This window comes from Urtica dioica, chromosome 2 (genome assembly GCF_054948205.1).
Source record: "Urtica dioica subsp. dioica isolate 48M chromosome 2, U.dioica_male_clone48M_v1_H2, whole genome shotgun sequence".
Taxonomy (NCBI): Eukaryota; Viridiplantae; Streptophyta; class Magnoliopsida; order Rosales; family Urticaceae; genus Urtica; species Urtica dioica.
Genome location: NC_142757.1, coordinates 30,084,322 through 30,098,092, shown reverse-complemented (window position 1 = coordinate 30,098,092; position 13,771 = coordinate 30,084,322).

The window sequence follows — 13,771 nt, the reverse complement described above, 5'->3', positions numbered from 1 at the left end:
GTGCAATAGATGACAGTCAGTAAACTGTAGTGGATTTAAAATGACTACAGCGTTCGGCAGTAGTTAGAGGCCAAATTTCTGGTAGTGATACGGTCGAAAAGAAGCCACACTCAAACACCTGGGTACAACCTGGAAACGGTGGAAACAACCCTTGAATGGTCAATCCTCAAGACGCCGTACCACAAGCCAGGAAGCAGCATGCCCCTCCGGGTTTCGCTTTCAACATTGGAGATGAAAGCAACGGCGGAGGACCCCAAACAAAAAATGGACAAGGGATCCGAACGTGTATTGCGAATTCCATCAAACTAACGGCCATGCGACAGTGAACTACGAGACTACGCGGAAATTCTTGGCCGAAAAATACGCAAAAGGGGAACTAAAAAAAATGTCGACTTAGGTCCCCCGCCTAAAAAGAATGTCTTTAACAACTGAGGGAGAGGTAGTCCTTCGCCTAAAAGGTCAAGACCAACAGATGAAGGCGAGCTCGATTCCCCACCGACACAAGTAAAACATCGAGTGGACTTCATAATGGGGGGCTCAAAATTCGGCAGCAACTCAGTTAACTCGATCAAACCTCACCAGCGATAGCTGAAGAACAAGACCACCCGGCCCAGGGTGGAGCAATATGTACAAATCATGTTTTTGGAAAGCGAGGCTCACTGGGCAACAGAGCCATATGACGACGCCTCGTTATCACGATCGACATGTCAAACTGTGAAGTCGCTAGAGTCCTCATCAATGGAGGAAGTTCTGTGGATCTCATCTTCAAAGACACCCCAACAAGAATGAGGATAGAAGATTCATAGATCAAAAGGGAGTAAACCCAGCTCACGGGCTTCAACGGGGTAACCACTCCCTCGATAGGTACTATAAAGCTACCTGTAAAGACGGAATGAATAAACAAAATAGTAGAGTTCTAGATTCTGGAATGTCCCTATCCTTATAATATAATATTGGCAAGACCGTGGATACACAAGATGAGGGCGGTATCCGCTTTCCTACGCCTAGAAGGATAAGAGAAATTAGAGGAAACCAGGCGACCTCTCGCAGGTTCTACCTCACGAGCCATAAGCTAAGAACCAAACCACATGTTGAGGAGTAATAGCAATTAATAAACATTGAGCCGACTCACGGGGAAGACCCAAAATATGAAGAGTTGGACTCCCCGAGTACCGAAATAACTGAACAAGTACAGCTCGATGGCCTCGATCCCGTAAAGTGTGTGGGGATCGGAGCCGAGCTTAAAGGAAATATACGGCGAGAGTTGATTTGCTTCCTAAAATGAAACAAATCCAGGTTTGCATGGATGACAGAAGATATTCCAAGAATTAGCATCGACGTTACGTCCCACTAACTCAATGTCGATCCTAGTTTCAAACCCGTAAAACAAAAAAGACGCAAGCTCGGCCTCGATACGGCTCGAGTAGTCAATGACGAGGTAGATAGGCTCCTAGCCGCCGGCTCCATCCGTGAAGTGAAATATCCGGATTGACTGGCTAACACCGTCGTCGTCAAAAAGAAAATGGAAAATGGAGGGTGTGCATCGACTTCACCGATCTAAACAAATCATGCCCAAAAGACAGTTTCCCTCTGTCACACATCGACAGGCTAGTCGAGGCAATCGTGGGACAAAAAATTCTGTCGTTCATGGATGAGTTCTCGGGATATAACCAAATCCTAGTGCATCTCGACGACCAAGAGAAAACGAAATTCATAACAGACCGAGGCATATACTGCTACAAGGTTATGCCATTCGGACTGAAAAACGATGGCACCACCTATCAAAGGCTAGTCAACGAGATGTTCGCCGAAAAATAGGAAAAACCATGGGAGTGTATATCGATGATATACTTGTAAAATCCCTAAGGAAAAACGACCACATCGAACATTTGGAAGAATGTTTCAAAGTACTCAACAAGTACCAAATGAAGCTTAACGCAACCAAATATTCATTCGGGGTATCATCCGGCAAGTTCCTCGGATGCTTAGTGACCCATCGAGGAATCGAAGCAAACCCATATCAATTGCGTGCCCTAAGAGAAATTCCCTCACCACACAACAGGCGGGAGGTGCAAAGATTAACAGGCCGAATCGGCGCTCTCAACCGCTTCATTTCACGATCTACGGACAAATGCCTCCCATTCTATTGACTCCTTAAAGGAAATAAAAAGCTCTAATGGGACGAAAAGTGCAAAAACACATTTAAAGAATTGAAAACATACTTTTCAACGCCCCATATTCTTGCAAAACCCGAAGAGGGAGAGCCACTCTACCTATACGTCGTTGTCTCCCAAGCAGCCGTTAGCGGAGTACTCGTCAGGGAGGATCAAGGGACCAACGACCGATCTTTTACGTAAGTAAGTCATTAGTCGACACCAAAACACGATACCCTATTATGGAGAAATTGGCCCTAGCAGTCATTTCCTCCGCACGAAATCTTCGACCTTATTTCCAATCTCACACCATAATAGTAATGACAACCCAACCGCTTAGGAGCTTTCTACATAGTCTCGACCAATCAGGAAGATTGACTAAATGGGTCGTAGAATTGAGCGAATACGACATCGAGTATCGAATTAGAACATGTGCAAAATCACATATTTTGGCGGATTTTCTAATCGAGCTTCCTAGAGATGATCCCGCTGTGACAGAAGTTGAAGACGCGTGGACATTGAAAGTAGATGGAGCGTCATCAAAACAAGGGGAAGGGATAGGAATTCACCTAACTTCCCCCCACGGTGAGATAATTGAACAATTTTTTAGACTCGACTTCGTCGCGTCCAACAACGAAGCCGAGTACGAAGCATTAATAGCCAGGTTACAATTAACTACAGCAGTCGGAGCAACGCAAGTTCAAGCTTTTTGCGACTCACAACTCATAGCAAATCAATATTCTGGCGAATTCAAAACACGAGATGAGCGAATGAAAGCCTACTTAAAGATCGTAAAAGACCTCACGGCGTAATTCAAATAGTTCACTCGGACACGAATCCCTCGGGGTGAAAATACCTTCATAAACGCTCTCGCTACGTTAGCATCCACTTCGGACCCAGACCTAAAAAGAATTATACTAGTCGAGAAAAGCAAACAACCTTCTATAGCCGCAACTGTTACTACATTAATAACTATAGAAATGGGGGATTGGAGAGATAAAATCATACACTACATTACCACTGGTACAGTCCCGACTTAAAAAAATGGCTAAACGCAAACTCATACTAAGAAGTGCGAGATTTTACATACTATGTGGAAGCCTGTTCAAAAGAAGCTTTGCAAGACCGTACCTTAGATGCTTCGGATTGGCCGAGTCCAAGCAAATCCTCGAAGACATACATGAGGGGGAATGCGAAAGCCATCCAAGTGGAAGAGCACTCGCCATAAAAATAAAATGACAAAGCTACTTCTGGCCTACAATGTTAGCTGATTGTGAAGCACACTCGCGTCACTCTGACCGGTGCCAACGACACGCCCCTAACATAAAAAGACCGGCAGCAGAGTTGTCTTCCATTTTGGCTCCATACCCCTTCATGAAGTAGTCTATGGACATTATGGGACCAATGCTAGCCGCCCCAGACGGATTAAGATTTCTCTTAATCTTCACAGATTATTTTTCAAAATGGGTTGAAGAAGGTGCCTTTGTCTTAGTGAAAGATATCGACGTGGAGGCTTTTATCTGGCAAAATATAATCATTCGGCATGGGACACCTCACGAAATCGTGGCAAACAATGGCTCACAATTCATATCCAATAGACTAAGAAAGTTTTGCTACAACAACAACGTTGAACTAAGGATGTCGACACCACAATATCCTAAAGGAAATGGACATGCTAAAGCAGCAAATAAGACCATCGTGAACTCCATTAAGAAAAGGCTTACGGCTAAAAAAGGACGATGGGCGGAAGAGCTATCAGGCATACTCTGGACCTATCGGACTAGCCCACGGAGGCCGACTGGGGAAACCCCATTCTCCCTAACACATGGAGTGGAATCATTCATCCCAATCGAATACCAGGTGCAAACTCTTAGGATAATGCACGCCCATGAAGACGAACAAAAGAATGAACAGTCATTATATGACGCCTTCGATTTCATAGACAAAAAACGGGAGCTAACATTAACACGACTATCCCAATACAAACAGTCTATCGCCAGGTTCTATAACAAGAACGTCAATCCAAGAAAGTTTGAGGTATGAGACCTAGTTCTCTGAAAAGTCTTTCAAAACACCACCGAGGCAAACGGCGGAAAACTAGGTGCGGATTTGGAAGGCCCTTACAGGGTGACCAAGGTCGTACACCCTCGTGTCTATGAACTCGAAACACTCAATGGAGTCCCCGTTTTGAGATCATGGAAGGTGATAAACCTAAAAAAATACTACTGCTAACCCAATAAGAATCGAACTACGTCCGACTTGATCCCTACACAAGGGTATGTAGACATCCTTTGTGTTTGGCCATCAAAGGCACAGTCCCCCCTTTTTATTTTTTATATAAATTTCCCTATGTGACGCAAACTGCAATAGTCACATATCAATAGAGCTTCGGAGCTCGCATATTTTTATACTGTCTCTGAACCAGCCTAGGTCGGCAGTGTAAATACCTAACGACGTCCATGGTGAGACCCGATATCTCACTGTGTCATAACATTTGAACTAGAGGGCGCTCTCCGTCAAGATCGACTTCGCCCAAGAGTATTAAGGGAAACATTTTAGACCCCGACGATCTAAAAGACTTAACAATTTCTTAATAAAAATTCATTTGTTGACTTCGGCCTAAATCTTAAGGGAAATATTTCAGATCGCCAACATTAAAAACTTGTCAGATTTTATAAAAATAAAGAAAAAGGGCCACCCAATGACTTCGACCTAGGGGAAACATTTTAGATTTCCGACAATCTTAAAGACTTGGCGAATTTCATTGGAAAACATTTCTATACGATTTCGAATTAAAATCTTAAGGGAACCTTTTAGACCTCATCGATCTAAAAGACTTAACAGATTTTACGAGTTAAAGTTGCTAAGAACTCGATTTCATTATATTAAGTGAAAAACTTCGATTGGACAACCTGAATGAGTTAGTCAAAATCTGCAAGAACATTCACACATATAAAGGTCTAGCGACCTAAAAGACTTAGCAAAATTTTGAAATAAATCAAGAAGCAAGCAACAACAAAAAATTCAAATAAACATTAAAAAAATAAGATGGGTACCGAAGCCCCCAATAATTGTCACAGCGAATGAATGATTTCTCCTAAAACATGAGGGCCCAAAAGAATTACTGAAAACAAAATATAAAAAATAGACTTCTTGCTGAAAAAGTAGAGAAAGGCTTAGGCTTGGTCTCGAGGCTTGACATCGACGTTTCTTTGCTCGAGAGTCGGCGTGAAACACTTCCACGTTCTTGTTCCCCTCCGGAATCGAGTTGAGGACCTCATCATTCTGACCAAGCATTGAGCCGTGCTCATCGATGATGGCGGTCTCGACTTCGGTCGTGGGGGCGTCAGTAGGAGATCAATCCAAGTAGGGAGTGAATGGGACGTCCTCGACCTCGGGGATGGCGATGGCCAATCCGAGTTTATGCCTTTAAGGGCTTCCAATATCAGCTCCATGTTCCCCCGACATTGCGCAAGCTTTTTTAGGACGAGGAAGGCCTCATCCGTCTTCTCTTTCTAAGCCCGGTACTTGAGAATGTGCTCCCTCTATTGCAGCGAAGTTGCCTTCTTCGCCGTGTGCACAGCCGGATCCCGGTCCGCCTTTGCCGTCCTCTTCGTCTTTGAGCTCCTCGAGAACATCTTTCAGCTCTTTGTCCCGATCAGCCAGGTCAACCTCGAGCTTCTCCTTCTCCCTCTTCAAGACATCAGCGTAAACCCCCACTTCTTGATCTTATTCTTCTTGTCATCAAGTTCGACGGACAGGAATTGAGCCTCGCCGGCGTGCTCATCAATCCTCTCCTTCGTCCTCTCCAGAAGTGCATCCTTGGCGAGGAGATCATCTTGAAGGACGGCGAACTTGTCGTTTATCACCTTGATCATGGCTTGAAGGGACCCCGTCCCCTTTGAAACCATGGCCAGCTGGTTATGCTCGTTCTTAGCATCGAGGATGTGTTTCTCATAATGAAACACACCCCGGTTCAGCTGGGTCGACAGCTCAAACCTAATGAAGATCCTGCCAGCTCGACTTATTGAAAATCCCAAAATCTCACCAAGTATAAGAGTTCGACAACATAAAAAGATAACTAAATATCAAGTTCGACTTCTTGACAAAGTCCCTAACTAGAATTTTCTCAAGTATAAAAGGTCGACTATTAAAAAAAATCTTCATACAAAAAAAATATATGCATGTATACTTACCCCAGTGATGGCCGAAGCCATCATCCTATACCAGTTTGCCTCAGCAAGCTTGGGTACTTTCGCGAGGCCCGTGTCAGTGTACGTCAGCTGATGGAGAAATCCTGCCGAAGAATAAATGTCATCACACAACATGTGATCCTATGCATAGTGGAAGTCGATGACATGTTTCTTCCACCGGTATGCAGACGGGGCGGAGTCAATATGACCGCTACTCCTGGACTTCGACAAGGCTCTGCTCCTCTTGGCAACCGCCTTAACCTTGTCGGCCCGGACCACTACGGCCGCGGGGACTTTGGCAGTTGGCCCTTGCTCGACCGCTTAAGCAAGATTCGGGACTTGGTCCCTCTTTTTCTTCTTTTTCTTCTTATATCCTTCCTCGGGCACTCGCCGTCAGGAGTTCGACCCGCCGACGTCTTTATTTTCTTAGGCGCCGCCGCGACCCCGGCGCCCTTAGTGGCGCACTCCCCCTCGACCACGAGAGCAGCGGACTCGGGGGCTTTGGCTCCCGAAACGACCTTCTGCATGGTCTCGGGCGTCTCGGGTGCTTCGTCTGAATTCACCAGAACGACCGGGATCAAAGACGCTAATCTAACCCCCGTCATTTCGACGTTGGGATCAATAGTTGGCATCGAAGGCGCCGGAGTCGAAGTCGAGGCAGTGCCCCCTTCTTGTTCTTCCTCGCCTCGCGAGCACTTAATGGAGTGTTCATGTTGTCCCCTACGTCTAAAAAAGGACTTGGTAAAAAAAATAATAGTAAGAAACAAAAGGACGAACTCGATCTTTGTCGAACTAACCTTTGTCAAAATCTTTAGATACGATTGGATATGGCCAAAGTTTGGCCGAGGTAAACCTGTACGGGTTGAAGCTCGATCACTCACCAGAACCTTCCTAAAGCTTAGAGAGTTTCTCGGCGAACTCGTCTCCTGGAGGGGGTATCTTTCCTGAAAAATAAAATAAATGAAAAGTTAGCGTGTTTTCGATAACTACGTTAAAGACATGATATATAATCTAAGGATACTCGGCAAGCTCACCCATTTAGATGAGAAAGATCGAGCTTGGCTCCCGAGAGAATGCTCGTTAACAACAAAGTAAAAGTATCGCCTCCCCCAATACTTATCCTTTAAAGGAATGCCTAAGATCACTCCCCTACCCATGGCCTTTGAAAGATAGAAATACTTCGGATCGTGTTTCGAGTTCGCCTTGACAACATAAAGACGGACTACTATTCGTGAGTTTGACCTACTGTTCGTGGGCCACGACTAACAAAATTTGGAAGACTTTGAGGAAGGGTTAACCCTAATGCTTCGACAAAGTATAAAAGAAGGGGGTGAATCGGAAACATTAACCCGTACTTCTCTAACCAAATTTCATAAACACAACAAAAACCATCTATAATCGCGTCGGCTGTAGCTCTGGGAGGGGGAAGAAGGATTGGGATCTCTGGAACTATTTGATATTTATCACAAATTGCCCTCAATTCTATAAAATTTATGACAGAAGGCATAAAAATATCCTCGTTTCCAGGAAAGCCAGACTCCGACGGGAGAACTTCTGAGCTCGACATCTACACTAAAGAAACTTAAAAGACGAAGTGGCTAAAATAAAGATCTAAGCTGAGTTCACCGGTTGAACTAACACTAAAGATTGGCCGAAGTCTAAATTGAAACAAAGAGCAGAGAGAGAAAATGAAAAATCGAAGTAGGCAAGAGAAAGAAAAAGTTACCTTTTGCTTCGGATGCTCTGAATATAAATGAGAAGAAATGTCTTTTCGTTGCACGTATTTATATACAATCATATCCAACCGCATTCCGAGAGAATCTCTCAAAATCAAATAAAATATTTGATATTCGCGAGAATACCAACAGACACTCGCGACTCTTCGACTCCGACTTTTCAAATGAGACTAGAGCGCGCCACACGTTAGTTATGTCATCGCGCAAGGCCGCGTGTCAAAAAAGTTTTGCAAATTTCCAACCAAGTTTTCGAGACAGTGCGGATTCTCCGCGCAAAATATTTTCAAAATATTATGAATATTTTGGAAATATTTGGGGGTTAATTGTGGCGGTATAAAAATAAAATATTATTATTTATTGGGCTTCGGTTCAGCCAAAGGCCCAATAAATGATCCAGTCCGGCTCAAGGAGAAAAGGCCCAAGCCCAGTTCACAGAGAAGTCATCCAGTTCGCTCGAGCTGACCTAGCCAAGTAACGATGTCGTGGTCAACCTGCAATCTCGCCGAGAAGATCGGATCTAAGACTTGACCAGTCTGCGATGTGCCGAGGATGAGCTGATCAACAAGGTCCAAGATATGATCTTTTCTTCGCTTATAAATAACGACTGTTCTATTAATTTTTCACACACAAGCTCATGTAACATAGTTATTTATTATTGAAATTCTTTCGGTTATTTTGTAGAGTTCGCTCATTTGAGCTCGACACCTGTGGGGGATAAAAAAATGCTTTTATTTAATATAAATATCTCAGGTGGGCTTCGGGTCAGCCAAAGCCCATTATCTATTTTGCAGGTCGGCCCACGGAATCAAATCTTGGGCCCAGTTCGATCTCGACAGATCGGCCCAAGTCCAATCACGTCTTCCAGTTTGACCACGTCCCCCCGGCCAGAAGAATCGGTCAGTCAAAGAGAAGACCACGCCGTGAAGACCGGATCTAAGACGACTTCAGCCTTGACAAGGAGTGCGGATCAAAGAACACGTGTCTTCGGCAAGGAAACTCAAACTCGCCTACAAATAGAAGAAGAAACGACGATTTTCGCACATGCAAGCTTACAATTCCAGCTCTCAACCAACCATTTCTTATATTCGTATAGTTTACAGTCTTGAGCTCGTCATCTCGAGTTCACCACTTCGTCCTTCTTTGTAATTCAGTTTCAACAGTAATAAAGTTTATTATTGTTTTCCCTTCGTTAAAACTTTCCATTTCTACAGTGTTTCTTGTACGACGTCTTCTGAGACCCTTATAAAATAAATATCAAATATTAGCATATATTATTATTTGTGATTGTTGAACGATCCAAAAATCGACATCAACAACACCTTGCCTCTTGTAAAAAGCAGAGTTAAATAAAAGTTATTCGTTTATTATTTCGTATTTATTTTTCTTTTAATATCATTTGTTTCTTATACGAAGTCTTCTGGGAACCATTAAATAAATCATATATAATATTTGTGATTGTTGAGATTTCGACATCAACAACTATGACTTCGCTAATAATTAGTTACACCTTATAAATGAGTCCATCAGAATATTGTTGTTTTATTTGGGCCGAAGTAGAACGTCCTTTTGGTCGAAGAATGACTGCTTATTGGGCTCCCCAAGGTCCAATTAGATTACTCGTTTATGAAAATAATAATTGACCCCCCACAATTAGCCCCCAGTATATTTAATATTTGAGAAAATATTAAAAATACTTTAAGTGGGAAGAAAGAAATTTGATGTACCCGAAATAAGGGGCGGGAATTGAATTTTATATTCTAATATTGCACGCGTGCATCGACTACGTGGTGACACGTCGTTGAGGCTTGTGAAAATTCCGTGGTACGGTTCGACTTCTTTGCGGAGGTTAAGATTTAAAAGAACTTCAATTTGATTTCTAATCATGAAATTTTTTCGGAAGCGGGTAAAAATTCACTCAATATAAATAAGCGAACCCCAAAGGTCATTTTTACTTTTATTTAAAATCTTCGAGACGAGCAAAATTGAGTAAGTTTTCTCCCATTCTCCCTTTTTTTACTTTTTACTTTCTCTCTCTAGCTCGTTTTTTTTTCTATGTCAATTTCACAGTTCTTTTAGGATCTCGCTTAAATTTCGTAGCACCTTGCTCGATCTAGATTAGTGTTCATAGGACTTCGTTGATTTCGTTTGTAGTTGTTAGTTTTGTTCTTATTGTTCCTATTTAGAGATGACCAAACCCAAGATGAAATCAAAGATCTTAGGGTCCACCTTGGCCAGATCCTCCATTATTGGGAACGAAGATATCCTAAAACTTACTAAGGTTACTTCCAGCGATTTGCTCGCTTACAGGAAGGCATACCGAATCTCAAAAAGAGGTCACCTTCTTCTTCCACCTCCAGGAGCTACCGCCAATACCCTAGTAGATGGGTTTTATTGTATTTATGAGATCTGGTTAGAAAAGTGTGGGCTTAGGTTTCCCTTTTACCCACTTTTGGTAGATTACCTCGAAACATTGGAACTCTATATCCCTCACATGTGTCTGAACTTCGTTCGGATGATGCATGGCTGATCGTTCTCGCTGAGGAGAAAGCGCTCGAGCTCACCGTAACAGACTTACTTCGTCTCACAGTGGTAAAGGCGAATTCGAAGCAGGACCCGAAGTCCTTCTACCTGTCGAAGTTTAGCTAGCGAGGCATCTTACATGGCTTCCTGGGAAAGATGCCTATCGGGGGCGCATATTTTTTTTCTCTGCCGTCAATAAATGTTCGTTGGGTGATCGTGTTGGCCAATTTAGATCAGCTTGGGCCAGCGAGCCAAGTAAAAGAATTTATTATTATTCAATTTTATGTTCTTTATTCTCGTTGTTTTTGTTTTGTCTTTAGCTCATAATCAGTGTGCGGTAATTTTTTAGGGCGGGTCAAATCCATCCCACGGGACGAAGAATTCGCGGTCAAGCTTGACAGACTTTGTCACAGAAAAGTTGATCAGGACTCGATAACTCCTCTCCGTTTCACCGAAGCGGGGTTGTGGCCGCTAACTTCTTGTCCCGCCATCTACGAGTGTGCTTGTTTGATTTATGAGTCAAAGTTTTTTTTTTATTGAATCGAAATTCGATGTATCGTCAGGTGTAGATGACAATATGAATATCGAGATGAGTGCACTCGTTGAAAAGAGAAAGGCTGAGGCATCGACGAGGGCTGTTGCGACGTCCGCGTCTGTTTCCACCCCGGAAGGGACCACGAATGACCCGGAAGTTAGGATTAATGGGGAACACCTCGCATCATCGATCCCAGTCGTCCAGGTCGATTCCGGAGAGAGTTCGAAGGCAAAAGAGACTGCCAAACTGATGGGGACGAGGTCGCTCTGGTCGAGGTCCAATGATCCGATGACCCCATGACCGAGGAGGAACGCGCTACTGATGGCGCCACTGTCACGGAGGTGCCGAGTAAAAGGAAGCACCATTGGGAAGGACCGTCAGTCATAAAGAGTCCGGATAGGAGGATATAGAGAGAGGGAAAGAGAAGAAGAAATGAAGGAAAGAAGGGAAGAGGAATAAGAAGAAAGAGAAGAAGAAGAATAAGAATAAGAAGAAGAAGAAGAAGAAGAAGAAGAAGAAGAAGAAGAAGAAGAAGAAGAAGAAGAAAAGCAGCGAGCAGAAGGGGAAGGTGGTAATGGATGATCAACCTGAACCAGAGGACGTGGTCGTCGAGGTGGCCACAGGTGATGAGGAGGAAGAAGAAGAAGGGGAGGTCACGGCTGAGGCCTTTGTCCGCAAGGGCAAGAAAGGGGCTTCGGATTTCCCTCACAGGGGCACGACTTTGCAATTGCGGAGTGAAGGCCATCCCGATTCTGCTCCGGCCCTAGTTCCCACGCGGCCTCGGTCAACGAAGAGGAAACCGATTTACTTCCGGTTCGCTCAAGACTGGATGCTTTGCGATGATAACTACGCCTCCGCTGGTTTTATTTGCCAGCTCTCGGATCCGAATGTGCCTATGCCCAAGGTTCCCGGGCTTCTTGAGCCTTCGTGGTACAGAACGATTGCTGGGCACATAACAAGGGTAAGATGATGATAATTTTCTAAATTCACGATAGTCATTTATTTTCATAGTTTATACTTAGTAGTCATTTTATTTCTTCTTAATTGTCGACGGACTTCAGCCGCGAGGTGATGAAGCTCGAGAAGAGGGTTCATGACACGGAGGCCAAGTGCGCTAACCTCACCAAAGTGCAGGAGGAGACGGAGTCAGTCCAAAACGAGCTCAGCTCTGTGAAGAAGAAATTCCAGACCCTCCAGAAAGAGGTGGCCGCCAAGGACGCGACCATGAAGAAGCTCAAGAGTCCACGATAAACGCTGCTCTCGAGGTCCAGATGCAAGGTGCTGACATCAAAGCTAAGAAAGACATGATAGTGAGGCTTTACGCCCATATCAAGAAGGTCGAGACTTCCCATCGGGTCACCGAGTTCACTCGTGCTGAACTCGAGGTCACCTGCAAAGGCCTGGAGGGCGAGCATGAGTCCGCCAGGATCGTAGTCACTAGGGTCAAAAGGTCGGACAATGTCGAGATTGAGAAGGCGATCCATGCTGTGAAGAAGGCATCAGCGTTGAAGTATCAGTCGGGGATTGCTCAATTCAAATATTGCAGGGCCAAAGAGGACGAGGCGATTATCATCCTTAAGAAGCTTGAGCAGTGCAGGGGCGACCGAGACCTCATCGGCGAGATCATGGATGACATGTAGCCTAATTGGACGGAGGAGCTCAAGGCAGCGGATAGGGATATCGCTTGTTACTCTGCTAAATACAAGGCGGCAGCCCTTCCGGAGGTGGACGAGGTTCCCATGACTCGTTACTCCGAGAATTCTCCCGTCGAAGACGCGGATAATAGAGAGGAGGCAGACCTCGAACAACCCCCAATGCTCTCGACTATTCTATAGGGGAACAAAGGAGCTAGAGCTTCGACCTCGACCCCGCCAGCCCCAGCCAGCGCAACCGAGACTTAGACACCAAACCCCCCGAACGTTTGAAGAAAGATTATTCGTGTTTTCTTTTTGTGGTTATTTCTTTTGTCTAAGTCATATTTTCATAATTCCCAGACTCGTTATATTTTTTTAGGGACCGTTTGTTTTGGGCATGTTTGTTATTATTTTGGAACAATTAAGGTCTGGGTGGCCTTTATTATTTGTTGCTATGGATGCTTTATTTTTGTTTTGAATGCACGTTATTATTATCTCATTCTTGTTTGTTTCTTATAATATTTTTAAAATGCTTGAATTTTGCTATAAAACTTAGGAGTTTTGTGTAACTTAGCTAAGTATCGGAGGTTATTGAGACCTCGCAATACTTAGAAAATATGCGAGCTTCGGAGCTCGTGATGGTTCGACATTCGACAACGAGACCACGATCAGATTTGTTTTGTTTTGGGGCTGCACCTACGAAGTAAGATGCCTATATACCTTTGTGTAAGGATCAAGCCAATCGTGGTTCTATTTTTACTACTTTAATAGTAGTACTTTTTTAGGTTGATAAAATTCCACGATCTCAAAACAGGAGTTCCCCCTAAGGTTTCGAGCTCGCAGACTCCGGTTCGGACAACCTGGGTAACTCGATATGGGCCTTCCTAATTCGCATCGAGTTTTCCCACGTTTAGTTCTGCAGTGTTTTGGAAAACCTTACCAATGACCAAATCTCAGACTTTGAACTTTCGCGCGTTGACATTTTTTTTTAGCGATCGAC